Source organism: Mustela nivalis (assembly GCF_964662115.1).
Source record: "Mustela nivalis genome assembly, contig: HAP1_SCAFFOLD_2222, whole genome shotgun sequence".
NCBI lineage: Eukaryota > Metazoa > Chordata > Mammalia > Carnivora > Mustelidae > Mustela > Mustela nivalis.
This window is the reverse complement of record NW_028134443.1, coordinates 29,851-48,591: the sequence shown is the minus strand read 5'-3', so window position 1 is coordinate 48,591 and position 18,741 is coordinate 29,851. Positions and strand designations below refer to the sequence as shown.

General features: G+C 52.5%; 1 long non-coding RNA gene across 1 annotated transcript; it reads left to right on the top strand.

The window, feature by feature from the left end:
- The first annotated feature begins 3,301 nt into the window (after positions 1 to 3,301).
- LOC309858347 lies at positions 3,302 to 4,847 on the top strand. The gene is made up of 3 exons (XR_014308156.1): positions 3,302 to 3,436; positions 4,110 to 4,213; positions 4,661 to 4,847. It is a non-coding gene; the product is annotated as an uncharacterized lncRNA (long non-coding RNA).
- The last annotated feature ends 13,894 nt before the right edge of the window (positions 4,848 to 18,741 follow it).

The following is an 18,741-nucleotide window of genomic DNA, read 5'->3' as shown; positions in this document are numbered from 1 at the left end:
TGAGGGCTACAGACGGGAGTAGGACGGGGTAACAGGGTGATAGGTATTAAGGAGGGCACGTGTTGTGATTAGCACTGGGAGTTACATGCAACTAATGAATCATTGAACATTACATCAAAAACAAAAGTTGTACTGGATGATGCCTAACTGAACATAATAAATAAAGAAAAATGCTTTCTACATGAAAAGCATATACTAATGGGTACAGAATTTCAGATGTGCAAGATGAAATATTCTCAAGACACGTTTCACAGCAGTGTAAATATACTTAACAAAACCGGACTTTATACTGAAAATGTTTAAAATGGCAAAATCAATGTTAGGATTCCTTATGATTTTTTAAAAGTACACTCTGTATGATTCCATTTTTATAAAGACTTCATTAATTTATTTTAGAGAGAGCGACCGTGTGGCACGAAACTGGTGGGAGAGGCAGGAGGGGGGAAGAGAGAACTGTGAGCTAACACTGCACTGAACACAGACCCTACATGGGGCTCAGTCCCTCACCATGAGATCACATCCTGAGCCAAAATCAAGATTCAGCAGCTTAACTGACTGATCACACACACACACACCCCCATCTCCTTGGGCATTAGTATGGGTGCATTCCCTTCTCTCTCCCGCACTGCTGGGGACAGTGGCGAACACTCCTGAAAATACATCTGTGAAAAATCATGCCAGAGTTTCCTGGGGTGAGTCTGAGTACGAGCATGGCTAGGAGATGGGTGCACCTGCGGCCTGGGCTAGGCGCTGCTCACCCCGATGGGCCTCCCATCACCGTTCTCTCCAGGGGACACCCATGTCCTCAGGCACCTGAGGGCCAAACGGCCTAGGAATTCACCTTCTCTGGCAGAGGACAGATGGGATTTCTTTCTCTGGCCATGAATATGAACCCTAATCCTGGGAAAGGAGAGCTTTACCTGGAACTTCTGGCCCAGCCAGGCAGCCATGGCCACCATGTATGTGACAGAGCCAGAGGAGCTGGGCCTTGGAGAGAACGAGTGCCTTAAACCAGCCTTGTGTAGGGCATGTGGGAGCAGCAGCCCCTGCTTCTGGGGGAGCAGAGATGTGTGCAGGAGGGAGGCTGGGGTGGAGCCTTCTAAGACACACCACAGTCCCTTCCTTGGGCCTGAAACCAGCAGGAAGGGAGCTCTGAGGACAGAGACGCCAGGAGGATTCCCATCCAGGAAAATGGGGCCTGCTGGAGGGTGCTGAAGCCACCAGTCCCGCTGGCCAGAGGCCCTTTACCCAGGATCACCTCTGGTGCTTCCTTAGCATGTTGTCCGTGTACATGTATGGACAGCAATTGGCCCACTCAGTGTTGCTGCACTGCCAGAGATGGAGTGCAGCTGGTGGGCCAGGCTGTAGCTATAGGATAGAGAGACACATATGACATAGTACGAGCCACACTCTGGTCTCCCTCCCCAAAGCCTACCTGGAGCTGGCGTTTGGGTGCCCTAGGGGCCAGCACACAACAGAGTCTGCGGGACCAGGGAGCCATAGCCCCAAGGGACAGTCCCCCTGTCCTCTCCCAGCTCCGGTCCCGCATCAGCTTTCCTCACTGTGGGGCTCCAGGACCCGAAACCAGGCCCCATAGGGCTGGCTTTCCTGGATTTCCTGGGGCTGGAGGGAAGACTGGCTGCGGACAGGCCTGCACTTAGCTGGACCCTGGGACTGAGTATGCATTTCTGGCCCCTGGATGAGGGATATTCAGTGACCTTTGCATACCCAGATGTCTTGTACCTTGACCTTGTACACGGAGCCTTGCTGCCCAGGATGAGCATGATTCGGGGGCTCAGAGGACTTTGGGGCCACAGAGCTGGTGGTGATGAGGAAATGTGGGGGCCCGGTCAGGTGCGGACATGGGTCTCTTTCATGTGCACAGCAGGGCTGGCTCATGGTACAGGTACTGTGTGCAGGGCCCCTGTGCTCAACTGGCCCTCTCGGGAGGGAGGCCTGGTGCACCTGTCCTCCACCTACCCCTGGAGGAGTGGCCAAGTTCAAGCATTTCCATGTCCAGCCCTTAGGGAGAGTTGGGAACGTGGGGTCAAGAGAGGCAGGGACATGCCTAGGACAAATGAGGGGTAAAGAGTCCAAGGAGCGGGGATGCTCTCCAGCCATGGGCAGCCCCAACCCCCCCCCCATGAGGTTTGCATTGGGGGTGAGAGCCCCACAGATTCTTGAGGATAGCTACCCACCCTGGCCCATGTGGGGACATGAACTTCAACATCCCCAGACAGGTGGAGAAATGTACACCTGCACGGACGGACGGACATACACACACACACACACACACACACACACACACCACTCAGACTGACCAGATGGGGATCAGATGGGAAGACATCCTGGGAGTGAGGTGGGTGACAAGGAGGCAAGGAAAAAGAGGTCAGAGAGAGCCGAGCCGTGGGACAGGGGCATCAGGACCCCTGGCAAGAACCCAGATCCATAGCATGGGGAGGGGAGACAGGCCAGATTGATGGTCGGGGGTTCCCCAAAGGGCCAGGGGGGTGCCAGGGCACTGGGAGAAGGGTCTGGGTTCTGGGGTCCATCACCACCTGGGCCACTGGAAGTAGGAAGAGATAACTCCCCCATGCCCAAGTCCAGATGGGGCTTCAGCACAAAGGGCCTCAGTTTACTCTTCTGTCAATTGGGCTGCAGAGATGGCATGTCCTAGGTTCCCGCAGGCTTGTAGAAAAGTCTGTTGGCCTTGGGTCTCCATCCCTGACCCACTGTGCTCCCAGTCCTGGGAAAATGCTTTGTACTCCCTGGAGGTCCTTCTGAGCACAGGACAGCCTGGGGACTCGGCCGCCTGATGACCTGGCTTGGCAGAATGTGGCAGAGCACTGAACCGCTGGTCTGGGGACCAAGCTCAGGAACCGCCCCCCTGCATACTGTTGCAGCCTCAGTGTCCCCATTTGGAAGAGGTTCCAGAGTCAGGGCTCTGGTCAGGGTGAGGAGGCCTTAGGAAGGAACGAAGCACATGACAGGAGAGAGAAACAGGGACAAGGGAGTCTTCTGAGGTTTCTTACATCACCCCCAGAACTCCCAGATCCTGTTCTTGGGAGAGAGACGGAGGGAGACACACAGAGAAGGCAGAGACAAGAGAAAGAACACAAGAGAGGGAACCAGGAGAAGTCAAAGACTTACAAGAGAAAGAACACAAGAGAGGGAACCAGGAGAAGTCAAAGACTTTGTTCAACTGGCTTGGGAACAATAGCCCATGATTTCGCCCTAGTCTAGTCCTGAGAGCGCCGTCAAACAGGCCATCCCCCCGGAGGGCAGAGAATTCCACAGGGATGTGGGACCAGGATTCGGGAATTGCCAAGAACCACTGTGTGGACTGCCCAGCACATGGGTGCCGAAGAGGCCCTGGGACCTGAGCCTAAACCGAATGGGAGTCCCTCCCTGGAAGTCTGAGTCACGAGAGGACAAGGTCGGAATCAGTTCACTGCAACCTTCCCACAGGGCTGGGAGACAGGCAGGAGGAGGGTGGCTTTGCCTGGTCCCCAGAGCAGATCGAGGCCCCTCTGAGCTGTGTTCTATGCCCCGCCCAGCCCCCTGCTCATCCCTGCATCCCACGGGTGCGTACCAGCCTCTTGTGAGAGCAGGTACAGAACATATTTGGAGGTCCTACCCCTGAATGCGTCCCTAGGAGTAGAAACCAGAAGCCCCCACTGGGCAGTCGGGGAGCAGGGGAGGCCCTGAGAAGCACAGGGTCTGTCCAGGCTCATAGCCCTGGGCACGAGCAGGAACCCAGTCCGAACCCAGCCCTGTATTCTCACAGTGGGGACACTGGCTGCCCCCAGGCCTCGCAGGTGCTGTGGGTGGGCTGTGTGGCTGTGACTGTATGGACAGGGCATGGAGCAGAGGCTGAGCATTGAGCACGCGGGGGAGGGGGACCCACCGGGCGGGGCTCTTGTGTGGGAGGAAGTGGTTGGTAAGCAGACCCCAGGCAGTGGTGACCTCACTTTCCTCACAATGGAGCCCAACACAATTGGGGACCCAGGTAACCAGGCACCCACACACAGAGACAGCCCCCCGCCCAGCTCATTTTGTTGCGGATCTTTGAATAAGCAACATGTTCTGTTGTGTTCCTACATGTGGAGGCTGCAAGCTGAAGAAATCATGCCCTGCACATGCTTTCCCTCACTGGGGATGTTGTCTTAAGGCTCCCCGATGGCTCTGGCCATTTGGCCAAAAGAAGAGAAAGGTAACACCATGAGGCCCAGAGCCAGCCCCCAGCCCCACATGCTCTGATTCAACCTGTACAGCGCTAGGTCCCTCCCCATGCTTGTGTGTGTGTGTGTGTGTGTGTGTGTGTGTGTATAAAGGCTCTAGTGAGGTGCACCCACCCCATTCAAGAACAGGCTGACAAGGGGTCAGATGCCCGGTGGGCAGTTCATGTTCACACCCAGGTCGAGGCTGGCTGGGTGGGTTGTGGGCGTGGGAGGCTGCCTCCTGTGAGAGTAGGGACAGTAGCTTCCCCCCAGGGTGCACCCCGTGTCCTGCAGGTATGGGTCCCTGTGCCAGATGTGGCGCTGTGCACACACCGTCTGGGTCTGATCTGGGAGCGGCAGGGGGGTGGGCAGGAAGACAGTGAGGACGGCTGGGCAGGGCTCTAACGGTCGGGGCTGGCTCCCGGGGTCTGTCTGTGCAGAGCACTAGTGACGATGAAATAGGAAGGAGGCTGGCGGACACCCGCTCCATCTCCCTGACCAGGAGAGTGACCGTACCGGGCTCTGCAGAAGCAGGGACTGGGGACTCCGGGGGAAGGCCGCTGACACTGCCTGCGTGCCTACACCACCGTGTGGTCCAGGAGCCAGAGCCCATGCAGGCCAAGCCTGAGGGTGAGAAGGCCGGGGCTGGGGCACGTGGGTGTCTGCGGGTGGGTCGGTGCCGGGCCCCAAGGGCAGGAGACCCCAGAGGCTGGTGTGGGGCCAGGAGCCAGGCCTGGGCTCAGAGCTCGCAGCGGGCGGACCGCAGTCAGGGAGATGTCCCGGTGAGGGTTCCTCCGTGGCTGCGGCTTCTCCGGGAGGCCCTGGGCTGAGCTCTGTCTCTGCAAAAGCACATGGAGAGACAGGCATGCTGGTGCGCTTTCCTCCTGTCATAGCCTCTCCGTCGGAGGAGCCAGAGCCGGCCCCACCTGCATCCACAGCTCCAGAGGTGGGGATGGTGCCTGCAGGGACTTCAGGAGGAGACCCGGAGCCAGCAGGTGACTGGGAACCTGCCCACAGCGAGGCTGACTCTGTCCGGGAAGAGCTGGGGTCTGCCCCTGTCCTGGGGCCTGCCTTTGCTATGGATCCTGCCCCTGACAACACCTGTGCCTCTGCTCTGGAATCTGCCCCTGCTCCTCCCCCTACTCCTCCTCCTGAGGAGCGCCCAGAGCCCCTTCTGGTGCCCACAGCCTTGCTCCACAAACAGTTACTCTTTGTTCTATCCCCCGACCCTGGCAACCTGCAGGAACGTTTTGTGCCCGACGTGTACATTTTTCCTTTCTGCTACATACTGATTTTGATTTTGTCTTTACATGTTCTGTATACTATTTATCATTCGTTTTAAAAATAAAATACTTGTTTTCAATTACACGCGTCATGAGTATAATTACACTCCCAGTGTTTACCCACCACATGACAGAACATTGCTGCAGGATATCTCCTTCCCCAAAGGAGACCCTGAACCCAAAGCCCTACCTGGCCATTTCTCTTCCAGCCCAGATGCTTGCACCCCTGAGCTGCTTTCTCTCTCCCTGGGGAGAAGGTGAAGATCGGGAGGTCGATGCAGGTCCCCTGGAGAGAAGGGTGACTGGGAACAGTGAGCAGCACCTATCCTGGGCAGCAGGTGCAGCCACACCTAGCCATGCCCGGCCTGGCACTCACTCCCGGCCACTCTGGCGCGGTCTTTCACGGATGTACCTTCGGGAGTGTTCAGCGCAATGGTGGGGGAAAGACCGGGAATGGAACAGCGCTAACGCCCTAGGACATGGTGGGATCCTCAGTCCCAGTCCTTATGGCAGAATGTCCTGTAGCTACTGTCCCAGAGTCATCGGGGGCACGAGATCTAGAAAGCACCTCCTGGGACCCCCTCCTGCCACCCTGCTCCTGGGAACATCAGAGTTGTTGAGGAAGTGGAGAGGATCCAGGGTGACAAGGGGCCAAGGAGAAGGAAGCACAGCACCGAAAGGACAGATGGACGTGCCCAGTGCCACCATCCCGGGCCCGGGCTGTGATGCCCTCCGACCTCACCCTAAATAATGGTTCCTGATGTGTGCACCTGGCTTCGGGGTTTCCCTCCTTCCCCCACTTACTCACCCTCCCATTCATCATCCCCCCACCCCCTGCTCCTTCCCCTCCACCCCTTTCCCCACTGCATCACCCACCCTGCCCCCCTCCCTCTCATGCTCCCTCCCTCCCTCTGACACTCCTCCCTTGTGCTCCTCTCTCCCTCTCAAGCCTGTCCTCCCCACCCTACCTTCCTCCTCCTCTCCACTTCTGCCCTCCCCCTCGCTGCCCCCCTCCCATCTCGGCCACCCCCTCCCCTGCCTTCCTCCTCTCCCCCTCCCTGTTGTCCCGCTCCATCTCCTTTCCCTCCCTTCTCCCCCTCCCTCTCTCATGCCCTCCTGCATTCAGCAGAGGATCTGGGGTCCGCAGGACCACTGGGGCTTCATCAGGGAGCACCCCCAGCCCACGTGGTCATGTCCACTGGGGGAGGTGATGGGGCAGGCCTCAGGGCTAGCCGTGGTGATGAGCACCAGGAATCTGCTCCTAAAACAGAGGCCCATTGCACAAAGAAAACAATGGAGAGACCCATGCTTAGCACTTCCTCTAGGAAAATCTAGTCCCCAAGATTGATGAAAAGTAAATACATCCTAGACTTCATGCACCATGAGTGCTAATGGCTCTATACTCCCTGATTCCTACAAGCAACAAAGAGTAAATCATCCAGCGATGACTGTGGGTTTGTGACACAATGTTTCTGACCAAATGACAGTGTTTCAACCAACATCTCCAGCGCCTCCGAGTGTTCCCAGGGTCTCTGCGAGCCTCTGATCCTTCCACCGACCTCCTTGGGAAGCTCTGTTCTGTCATGTTCCTTGTCTCCTGCCTCTCCTGTGAGCTTCTGGTGGTCTATCTCCCCCCACCGGGACACCCTCGCCAGGATTTCCTGTGCCCCTTGGCTGGGTGCCCACATTGCACACTGGGCTCCAAGAGCCCCATGCTTTGTGCAGGCCTGTGTGCTCCCTCGGGGTCACTTGGCATCTCCCTTGCAGTGGCCTGCATCTTCCTGCACTGGGTCCTCTCTGACGAGTCTGTGAGGCCAGCCTGTGCCCATGTCACGGCCATGGGAGCACGAGTCCAGAAGGTCTAGATGACCTGATGCAGTCCCAGCGTGTGGAGCCTGGGCCAGGGGTGGTCTCTGAGAAGGGGAGGAGTTGGGCCCAGGGAGCCTGACTGGGGATGTGCCACCTTGAGCCCCCAGGAGGAGAGCGAGCACCGGGGGGGCCTGGCACTCAGCCCTGCTGGGAGACCATGTCCCACACACAGGGGATCTGTCCCCAGGGCTGGACATCATTGCAGTATCCACCCTCCTAGGCTGCGGGCTGCCGGTGACTGTTAGGGGAGGTGGCACCACTGACGCAGAGAGAGGGCCAGGTGCTCCCCCAGCAGCAGGTGCCCTGGGGCAGGTTGAGGGGGCATCGGCAGACAGCAGTGTCTGCAGCTGGGGTCTCCACACAGGCCCCCTCCTCAGGCTCAGCACAAGCTTTCTGGATGGCCTGTGTCCCCAAACACAGAATCTGGCCCACAATCTCCCCTCAAACCCCGACTCCAAATCCTCTGTCCTCAGCTCAAGTGCAAAAAGTGGCAATAGTTTAGGTGGGGTTAGGCGCTCAGAGACCTGATTTTCTGGCCCACGCTGTGATACTGCTGACATTTTAAAGATCTCAGGGCTTGATTCAAAACTGCTAGGATGCCAGGGACCACAAACAGCTTTCTGGAAACCTGACTTGGGCCTTACAGCCCTCCCATCCCACCAGCTCTGCTCAGAAACCCTCCAGGCCACAGACCCACCGTCTTGGGTCCTCAGATGGCGCAGACGATGTACCTTTAAGAAGCGATCCAGGTGAGGCAGCCTGACACACTGCAGACTCCAGCAAATCCCCATCCCAGAAAGTGAGGGTACCACTGGATGAGCTGTCTGAAAACAGCCAGGTCAGGGTCCCAGGAAGACACCAGAAGCTCAGGAGTAACTGAGTAGCATCTGGAGGTCAGGTAGGGACAGTGGGAATCTCGGGTGGTTTTCCCTGGGGGCAGCTCCTGTCCCATTAAACCCTCAGTGTGATGGCTCCACTGGGGGACAGGGGAGGGACCATGTCTGGAGGACCTGTGGCTCCACTGTCAGAGGTCGCCAACATGATCCGTGCACAGGTGTGCAACACCGACCACACCCCGAAGAATTTCTGGAAACAGTAGCCATCTCAGTGGCAGCCGACCTGGGAGGTCAACCTTCCAGCTGCCTGAGGTGGGATCGAGCCAGAGCGCAGCGCACTAGCCAGACATGGGAGAAGGAGACCCAGTTCTTCATTTCAATAGTTTCTGAGTTATCAGTTTGTTCCTGTGGTTAGTATAATTAGCAAGGTCTTGAAAATGTACTCATGTTCTCTGCTGGTGAGGTTCTAGAAAAATCTCTGGCTTTAGGTAAAATCATCGAGAATTGACTTTGGTTAGTACAGCCATGGTGGGAAGAAATGGAGCTTCCCCAAGACACTAACATTAGAACTCCTATATGACCCCACCACCGGGTAGACATTGCAGGAATGAAGACAGTTTCTTGAAGTAAGATCGGCACACTCTCACACTATCTCCCCAAGGAGGGGTGGCCACCCATAGCAACCGGGCACCCATGTGGGAAGTCGTAGGCACCCCCCCAACCCTGCAGGCAGGTGCTCCCTGAACAAGGGACGGCCCCAGGGTTGGGACATCTCCAAAGCAGCACATCCAATGTCCTGGATACGAGGAGGAGAAGGAGCACAGTGCCAGGCCGGTGAGGGTCAGGACACACTACCCCAAATATGGCACCTTGGCAACACAGAAACGGAAAGAATTTTGCATTGAGCAGAAGCAGAAAGGTTCCTTGGATCCCCAGCCATCAGCCCTTCTTCCCTGAAGCAGGTCAGAAAACTCCCATGTGGCACTTGCTCTGCCCAGACCGCAGGGAGGACATGCTTCTCACCAGAGTCAAGGAAGATATCAGGGCCCCAAAGGCTGTAGGAACAAACCTGCTTAACTGAACCTTTATCTTCCTAGTTACCTCTTCATCATTTACCAGCCCTAGTCCCAACCCCTGTCTCTCTCAGTTCTTCCCACATCCATGGCTTCTTTGTCTAAAAGGGAGAAGAGCCGCCTGCTCCAGTCACCTCTGCTGGTCTCCATGTTCATATGAGGTTCCCACCAAAAAAAAATCAATACGCTTTGCCTGCTTTTCTCTGTTCACCTCTCTTTGTCAATTTCCAGACCCCACCAGGGACCTTAAGAGAGGCTGAAGGAAACTGTCCTCTCTTGCAGCCCTGGGTAGGGGGTGGTGATGGGGAGTCAGGAAGCCCATCCCATCTTCCGGACCTTGGTTAAATCTGCCCTCTCCTGGGAAGCAACCTGAAGCTACCTGGAAGCTACCAGAACCCCAGCTTGAGGACTTGGCCCTACTGATGAGTTCAGGGTGTGACGATGAATATTTTCATGGAAGCATTCTGAAATCAGACCCTCCTTACACGAGGCCTCCTTCTGGCTGCTCGTTGTAGTTGCTACTGTTGGCTCAGTGACTTTTCTGAGCAATCTTTGTCAAGTCTGTGTTCTTTGCTGTGTGGGGTCACTGGATCCCTATGCTGTTACCTTAGGGGTCAGACAGTGGCTGGGCAGAGAGGTCACACATTTTTCTGAGCTATGGGCTACAGATCGGAGGTCCCCACAATCTCCTACTCAGGTTCTAAGAGTCTGCTCGCAGTCTGCTCTAATAGCGGCTCATGGAACTCAGGGAAACGTGTTACTGACTACCTCACCAGTTCATTAGAAGGCCAGAACTCACGACCAGGAACCTGGAAGCAATGAACAGGGCAAGGTGTGTTGCAGGGGCCTGAAGCTTCCCGCTCTCTGAGCTAAAGAGGCCTTTACCCACCTGCACTCTGACCTTCCTAACCGATGACCTCCCTCCTTCAGGCTCATCTCTTAAGTCAAAGAGTCAAAGACCTGACTGGCACCACAATGACCCCTCCAGCATAACCACTCCCAGATGCCAGCAAGACCCACGAGATGGACCCCAAGGCAATGACTGTCCAGAACTTTAATGCTCTGTGCACGACCCACCACCTTTGTAATTTATACCCTAATTCTACAAAGTTCCAGGACAAAATATCAATACACAAAAATCTCTCATTTGTATACACACGCAATGAATCATCCAAAATGGAATTTAAGGAAACCATTCCATTTTAGGAAACACCAACATTGACAAAATGCTTAGGAATAGAGGTAATCAACGTGCATGTCTTGTACACTGGAAAGTACGAAACTTTGCTGAGAGAAAGTAACGGAAACCTACATCAGTCTGAGGACTCCCCACGGTGATGAAAGACATACTATTGGTAAGATGGCAACAGTACACAACGCAATGTGGAGATTCAGTGTGTTCCCAAGACATTTCACAAAGGCCTTTTGGAAGAAACACACAAGCTAATCCTAACAGTCATATGGAATTTTCAGGGACCACAGGACAGCCGAAACAATCTTGAAAAAGAAAATCAAAGGCGAAAGGTCATACTTCCAATGTTTGAATCTTAATACAAAGCAACAGTAACTAAAACATTGTGATCCTGTCCTAAAGGTATGCATAGCCCTTGAAAAGAATACTACATATATGTTAATAAATTAAATTTAAATTTGAAAATTTTTAAATAAATTTAAAAAATTTTTTAAAGTATGCATACAGGGGCGCCTGGGTGGCTCAGTGAGTTAAAGCCTCTGCCTTTAGTGGGGTCATGATCCCAGGGTCCCGGGATGGAGCCCTGAATTGGGAATCTCTGCTCAACAGGGAGACTGCTTCTTCCTCTCTCTCTGCCTGCCTCTTCGCCTATTTGTGATCAATGTCTGCCTGTCAAATAAATAAATAAATCTTAAAAAATAAGTATGCATACAGATCAGTAGGAGTTAATAGAGAGCCCAGAAATAAACCCCTTCACCTGTGGTCCTCTGAATTTTTACAAGGGTGGTCAACATTGCACTGGGGGGACAGAATTGTCTTTTCAACAAAGGGTGCCGGACAACTGACTATCCACGCACAGAGGGATGGAACTGGACCCTTACCTAATACCATATATATAAACATTAACTCAAAATAAGTTAAAGGCTTAAATGTAAGAGGTAAAATTATAAAGTGCATGTGTGCAGCTGTGACAAGATGCCTGCACTTTGAACTCACCGCAGAGTAAATGACTCTCCCAAACATCCATGTTAGCACAAAGTCACAGAAGCAGAGAGGACATCGGACTTCGGGATGAAGGCCAAGCCCTCCCAGATCCAGGTCACCCACCGTGCAGAGGCCACTCACCCTTGGAGGAGGCCACATGTTAGCATGAAGGGAAGCCTCAGTAAAGCGGACTAGGCACTCCAGAAGGGGAGGGTGGAAGGGGGCACTTGCCGCTCAATGCCCATCACAGACCCCACATCAGAATCCCCCACAGGAGAGACTCATCCCTTCCAGGCCCCACAGGGGAAGCTGGAGGTTCATCTACCAGAAATCACCATCCCTGCAGCTCAGCCAGGGAGAATCCTCCATCACCCCGAACCCCCGCCTCTCTTCAGTGGACTTTCCTTCCAAGCACCCCTCCCAACTTCTTCCTCCTTCTCCATGAAATAACTTTCCTCTCCTTTGTTTCTTGCACTTGCCTGTGATGGAACCGGAGCTTGCTCAGCCCAGACTGCCGTTCTCTGCTCTTCCCAAATAAACCCATCTGGCTGGTCAAATAACTGGCAGTTTGAGTTCAAGGCAAACAGAACTCATAAATTCCAGACACTTGCAAGGAACAAAATCAATATACACTAATCACATGCATTTCTACATGCTCCAAAGGAACCATCAGAAAGAGACTACGGAGAACAATCTCATTTACGACTGCATCCAAAAGACCAAAAAGCCAGGAGTTCCCTGAACGAAGAGGTGACAGACCTGTCTTCTGACAGCCGTGAAACACTGATGACAGACATGGAGGGAGACACACGGAGTTGGGGAAACACTCTGTGCTCAGGGAGGAACCGACACCGGGAATATACATCCTCTCCCCAAAGCTGTCTACAGAGTCCACGCTGTCGCTCCTGAACTTCCAGACTCTGGACCAACCCTGAAGCGGGTGTGGACATGGGAAGGACCCCGCAGGGCCAAGGCAGGGTGGGGGGCGACGAGCACTGAGGCCGCTCCCTGACTGTAGTCTGAGGAACCCCAGGAACCAAATCCGCATGTGCCCAAACACAGAGGTGGGACCCGGGGCGCACATCCAAGCCTAGAAAGGGGAGAACCCGCAGCCGCACATAGCACTGCGGGAGGCCACGTCACCGCACACATAACCATGGAAGCCCCATTGTGTACACAGATTGCCCTTCTTCCCTGGGAGCCTGAGACCACACACCCCCTTCCCTGTCTCCGCTCAGGTGGCTTCTCCTCACCTTCTCCTCCAGAGGCTGGTCCTGAGGAGGCTGCACTGCTGTAAGTGTGGACGCGACCCCACATCCTCCACAGCGATTCCTGTCAGGGCGGGAGTGGCCTCTGTCAGGGTGGGAGCGACTCCAGTGCCTCCAGAAGTCTCCCAGCAGGCCCTGATGAGGCTGGGCTCCTGTCCCTAGTGCAGCTGCCCAGGTCAGGCTCAGGGCAGGAGCTGGGGTCTTGCGCCCTCTGCTGGCGAGGGAGGGCAGTGCAGGACTAGGGGAGCTCACCCTTCAATGGAAGCACCTGCTCCCTCCCCAGGGTCCAGCTGAAGCCACTTCATTCCGGAAATTCAAGCTGCATGGAGCCCAATATACCCCCAGCTTCTCCAAAAATTGCTAAGGAACAGTGACTTGGAAACAATATGGAATGACAACAGTCCCTCAAACAGTGACACCGAACATGACACTGGCCCTGAAGCAAACCCACAATCAGACCTAAACTTGCTCTCAAGCCTGGCCCTCACCCCAATCCAACACCCTAACCCTAGCCCTCAACCTAAACAATGTTCACAAAAATCAAAAGGTAGAAACTGTAAATATCTATCAATGACGAATGCATAAGCAAAGTGTGGTGAAGGGTTGGAATTTGGGCTCAGGTTCAGGTTTCAGTCAGAATTCTAGATCAGGGAGAGGGTTTAAGATTAGGGTGAGGATTTAGAGTGAGGGGCAAGGGAACAGTTAGTGTTTAGAGCTTTAGGTTTATGATTTAGGGTCTAAGTTTCAGGGCTTATGGTAAAAAGTTCAAGGTCAAATTTGGGGGTTGGCTTCATGCTGGGATTTCAGATCAGGGTTCATGACTCAGAGTTCTAGTTTAGGGTTAGGGTTTGTGGCTCCGGGCTTGGATCCAGGACTCAGATTCAGAGTCCAGGCTTTGGGCTCAATTTCAGTTTTAGGATTCAGGGTTCCAGCTTGGGTTATAGAGTCAGGTTAGGTTTCAGCATCAATGGTAGGAGTTAACATTAGGTTTAGTGATGACACATTTTCTTCAGTTTTCACTGTAAACACAAAATTTCTCTCTGATATGTCTAAATCTGAAATATATTTCGTTTGCTGTCAGGAGCTGGTTTGGAACTTAGGATTCCAGTAATTCCCTACTGACAGAATTCTGGTACTAGAGTTTACCAGTCACCCAGAAACGGCTTTCATCTTGGCCCAAACATCCCCTTGGCAGAGAAGGGTGAACTGGTGCCAATGCTGGGATGACTTCATAATGGTAGAGGTGTGAAACCAAATATCATGGAAATGTTCATGGAAAATGAAACAGGAGGGGCGCCTGGGTGGCTCAGTGGTTTGGGCTGCTGCCTTCAGCTCGGGTCATGATCTCAGGGTCCTGGGATCGAGCCCCGCATCGGGCTCCCTGCACCGCAGGAAGCCTGCTTCCCCCCCACCCCCCCTCTCTCTCTGCCTGCCTCTCTGCCTACTTGTGATCTCTGTCTGTCAAATAAATAAATAAAATCTTTAAAAAAAAAAGAAAGAAAGAAAGAAAGAAAATGAAACAGGAGACAAAAATTGGTTGACTCCTGATTCTTGCACAATAAAAAGACCAAATTTCCAACAGAATCTGATAATGTTCCCTAGGAAGGCCTATGGTACTCAAAACTAGTACCAAAAGAGGACCCTCTCTCCTGGTTTAAATTAAGAATCCCAGCAGGATACATCCTACCTTGTGTCAAAAATGAAAAAAAAAAAATTTCACTATTTGGCTGTTCCAGTGTACAATCTGTAGAATCACTGACACATTTTCTTTTCTCAAATCCCCATTAACACACGGGTAAAATGCAGGCAATGTTGTAATGCACTGCTCATTGGAACACCAAGTACGAGGAAGACTATTAGAAGTAATAAAAAAGACATATGAAATTCTGAAAAAGCACCTTTCTGGGTACTTAATGAGGATCCCTAACCATAAGATCTAACATCTCATCCTATGGAATTCACCCTTAAAAATCATCAATAACAGGGGCGCCTGGGTGGCTCAGTGGGTTAAGCCACTGCCTTCGGCTCAGTTCATGATCTCAGGTTCCTGGGATCGAGTCCCGCATCGGGCTCTCTGCTCGGCAGGGAGCCTGCTTCCCTTCCTCTCTCTCTCTACCTGCCTCTCCATCTACTTGTGATTTCTCTCTGTCAAATAAATAAATAAAATCTTTAAAAAAAAATCATCAATAACAATAGCAGGCTCACCACTGTAACCACCTCACCATTGACCTCTAGGGTTTGTAATACACACTCCAACCGCTAGAGACACAATTCTCAGCAGCAGAAAGGGACTTGCCCACTCCTGGTGGACCAACTCTTACAGTGATGCCAAAAAATCCCACTCCTTGGAAATCCCAGCCATTAGAACACAGTTCCAGAAAGCACACCCAGAACTCAATAAAGGACAGACATCTCATGAGGCAGATACTGCAGATCACCACCACTCCCATGAAGTAACTCTACAGTGAACTGCAGACCTGTCCTCTTCCCAGTATTACATGGGACACCACATTCTTCCAATACTCCATCCTTAGAACTAAACCATGAAATGCCCTCATTAGTCCTGCATGCAGGCTCACAGTGAGCCCTCGAAAGCCAGACCCCTTCTAGAGAGCACACAGCCTCTCACGCCTATCCTAGCAGATGGAGGGTTCTGCTCTCCCCGACTTCTGTATCAACTAGAGATACTTGGAAGAAGTCTTGCCATAGTCCACGGAAAAGCCATATTCTTCATCTGCAAAATGATGGAAGGTGAAACACCATGGATTCCCTGCACCTTCTTGAACCTAAGTAAGTTGGAGATACAGCTTGGCCAGAGCTATTATCCCCAATCCCCTACACACACACCCCCTTCCGTTGTGCACTCCAGACCAGTTTCCAACCACCTTGCTCATTCTCAGCCATCGCCTCTGCAGTGTAGTACAGTAGTACTGAGGTGCTGGGACTGAGGTGCGAGGTGCTAAGCCAGCATCTTGGACACATGTATTATCAGAAATTAATAATCATTTTATTAACAGATGCATCCTAGAAGATCTTACCACCCCAGCCATTAGAAAAATCATTACAACAGAGGTCCTAACAACATGTGCCAGCCTCCACTGCTCCACTCCCTGGCTCCAGGGATTGGCTCATCCACTGACATGTGACCTTGTCCAAGCCAATGAGGTGGGAGGACCTCGGGTGTCAGCCTGCAGAGCCAGGCATGGGGTGGACCACCCAGACCAGGGGTTTTCCATCACAACTACAGAAGTGGCCTAGGCCAAGCCTGTGCCAGAGCCAATGAGGACCCAGGAAGCCAGGGGCTCCATAACATTGCTGAGGGCTGAACTGGAATTGTCCTGAGGCCCACACATGCTAGAACCTCTGCTAACTCTGGAGAACCCTCAATGTGCTCATGGTCTTGGCCTGAACAAGATGACCATCTGTGTGGTATATAACCCACAGATATACCCGCGAGACAATAAGGGCATACTTAGCGAAGCAATACCTACATGGAATTCAACCACAGACAAACATCTTTTGGCAAGCGAGGCCTACAGAGAAATGTGGGGGAATTCCTGCGGACTTAATTGTTAGCCAATCCCACAATCATCTTTTTTTCCCTTCAAGTGGAGGGGCCGGGTCTGCCAGGAGAGATCCCAGTGTACTCCCAACTGCCACGGGAAAAGAAGAGCCCTCTCCCCCCACCATCCACCATGCTGCAAATCTGGGGTGTGGGAAACTACTCCCAAGGGCCAAATGGGACCACCCCCTGTATTCTGTCAATCAAATGTGGCTGGAACATTTGGTGTGGACGGTATGTGACTGCTTTCAAGCCTCAATATAAGAGTGGAGTCACTGTCAGAGAGACCACATGGATTGCAACACTGACCTGAAAATCTTTACATAAGATTTTACAGAAAAGTCTGTGCTGATCCCAAAGATCCTAGGGTCACGTCACTTCTTTGAGTGGAATGTAGCGCCTTCTGGGTAAAATCAAATTTCTTCATCCCCAGAGGCAAGGACTTCCATTCTTTTAGCCAGAACTCCATCTCCATCCTCCTGTATTTATACCTTGAGTGGCACGTCCACATGTCTGCTGCCCGTGGGAATTCAGTGTAGTTTACATGATCGTGATGCTCAGAAACGGAGGTGTAAGTGTGAACTTGTGAGTGTGAGTGTATATTTCCTCTATGTTAGCCACAGTGTGCAAGGAGAACACAGTACAGTACTTTCTGTGCTTCCTGTCCCACAGGAACGGCCACATAATGGGGTTCCATGATGATCTCAGAAGGAGGCCACCTTCAGAGAACAAACTTCATCTGTGAGGACTCCCAAATCCCTCATCCTGGACGCTATGTTCCACAGAGGCTGGGGACACACAGAGGGACAGAGACTCCCCCTGGCCATCAGGGTTTTGAAGGATGCCTGCTCTTCCAGGACAAAAGATCCCGAAAGCATTCCTCCACCTGTCATGCAGACAGGCATCTGTGAGAGAGATCTACCTCATGCAGAAAGCACAGACCGAGAGAAAATAAATGACAGTCTTGTGTGACAGATGCCATGACAGGGGACACTCGGAAGGCCTGGGAGTGTGCAGCATTGGCCAGACCTGGGGGCAGGGAGACCTGGAATGATCCAGGAGGATGATCACAGCTGTGTCACTCCAGGGGAGGCTCAGGACGATTGGGGGTGTGCAGAATTGGCCAGACCAAGGGGTGGGGGGGACTGGGATTGCACCAAGAGGATGTCACAGATGTGCCCTTGTACGGCTACATGTGTCAGTGTGACCAGGCATTGGCCAAAGCGGAAATGAAAAGGTAGGCAAGGTGCAGTGACCCTAAACTGTCTTCTGCAAGGCTAAAGATTGGCAACGATGTGTTTTCAGTACAATTACATTTTACATGCATACAGGAGTCCCTAAAGCTCACTGGGTAGAACATGAAGTCCATAGTTTGCCGTTGCTTTCATGTCGAGGTGCCGGGGACAGAGTACACTTGATATGTCTTTATGTTGCTTTCAGAGTATGATGACTTTTTCTGCCTTCATCTTTGATCCAAGGACAGGGAACAAAGGCAACACAGATCTACGCTTTGAAATGTCACCAGAAACCTGTAAACCCAAGTTCTCACAGGAGCTAAAGGTTCAGGACCAGGGTGAAAGAAAAGGGAGTCTGATAGCAAGGACCAAAGAACATGTCATGTGTATGTGAGCTGGTCCACTTCTCTACCTGTCGGAAGCAAGCCATGCCTGACAGGAGGGAGTCACAGTTGCATCTGGTCCATCTGTTTGCTGCCCTTGACCACAGCAGAGGATGTGCTGAGCTGGGTGTGGGTATCGGGGGAGATGGGCAGCTGGCCACACATGCTACCTGCCAGGTACCTGTAGGACCAGCCCCTTGCCTCAGCTGAGATGAAACAATAATTATGTTTCCTTACCTATTTCCTGCGACAGGTAATGTGCTCAGTGCTTTGGTGACTATATCCTTTCCCATTTTATAAAACACTTTAGGCAGTTAAGATTGACATCCGAAAAGCTGTCCACAGTTGATGTATGCAATGTGACCTTGAGCCTAACTCTAATATCTAGTTAAGATACACTTGATTTAGAAGATCGCTCATAAATTAGAGGACGGTTTTTAACGAGCTAAGGAGTTCAGGGACCAACCCTCTTCTGTCCTAATGCCCTTACAGTCTGGTAAACTGGAAAACATTTGGCCATGTGCTATCTGGAGAGTGGCCACACGGGAGCAACAGTGAGTAAACAGCGGCACAAACCCCAGTACAAAGCCAATTCTTCCTTCGTTCTGTCAGACCTTGTCCATTCAATGTTTACACATCATTTTATAGATTATGAAAAGTGGGACTTTGCTGAATTCTTTAAAAGCCAAACTCATTCTTTCAATCTGTTATAATAGAAAAATGTTTTCTAAAGTCTTGGAGTTGGCGAGCAGATGAAGCCCCAGTGGCCTGGGAAAAGGCCAGTCCTGTGGAAACTATTCAGGTCTACTTAGGAAACAAGGATGACTTCTACTCCA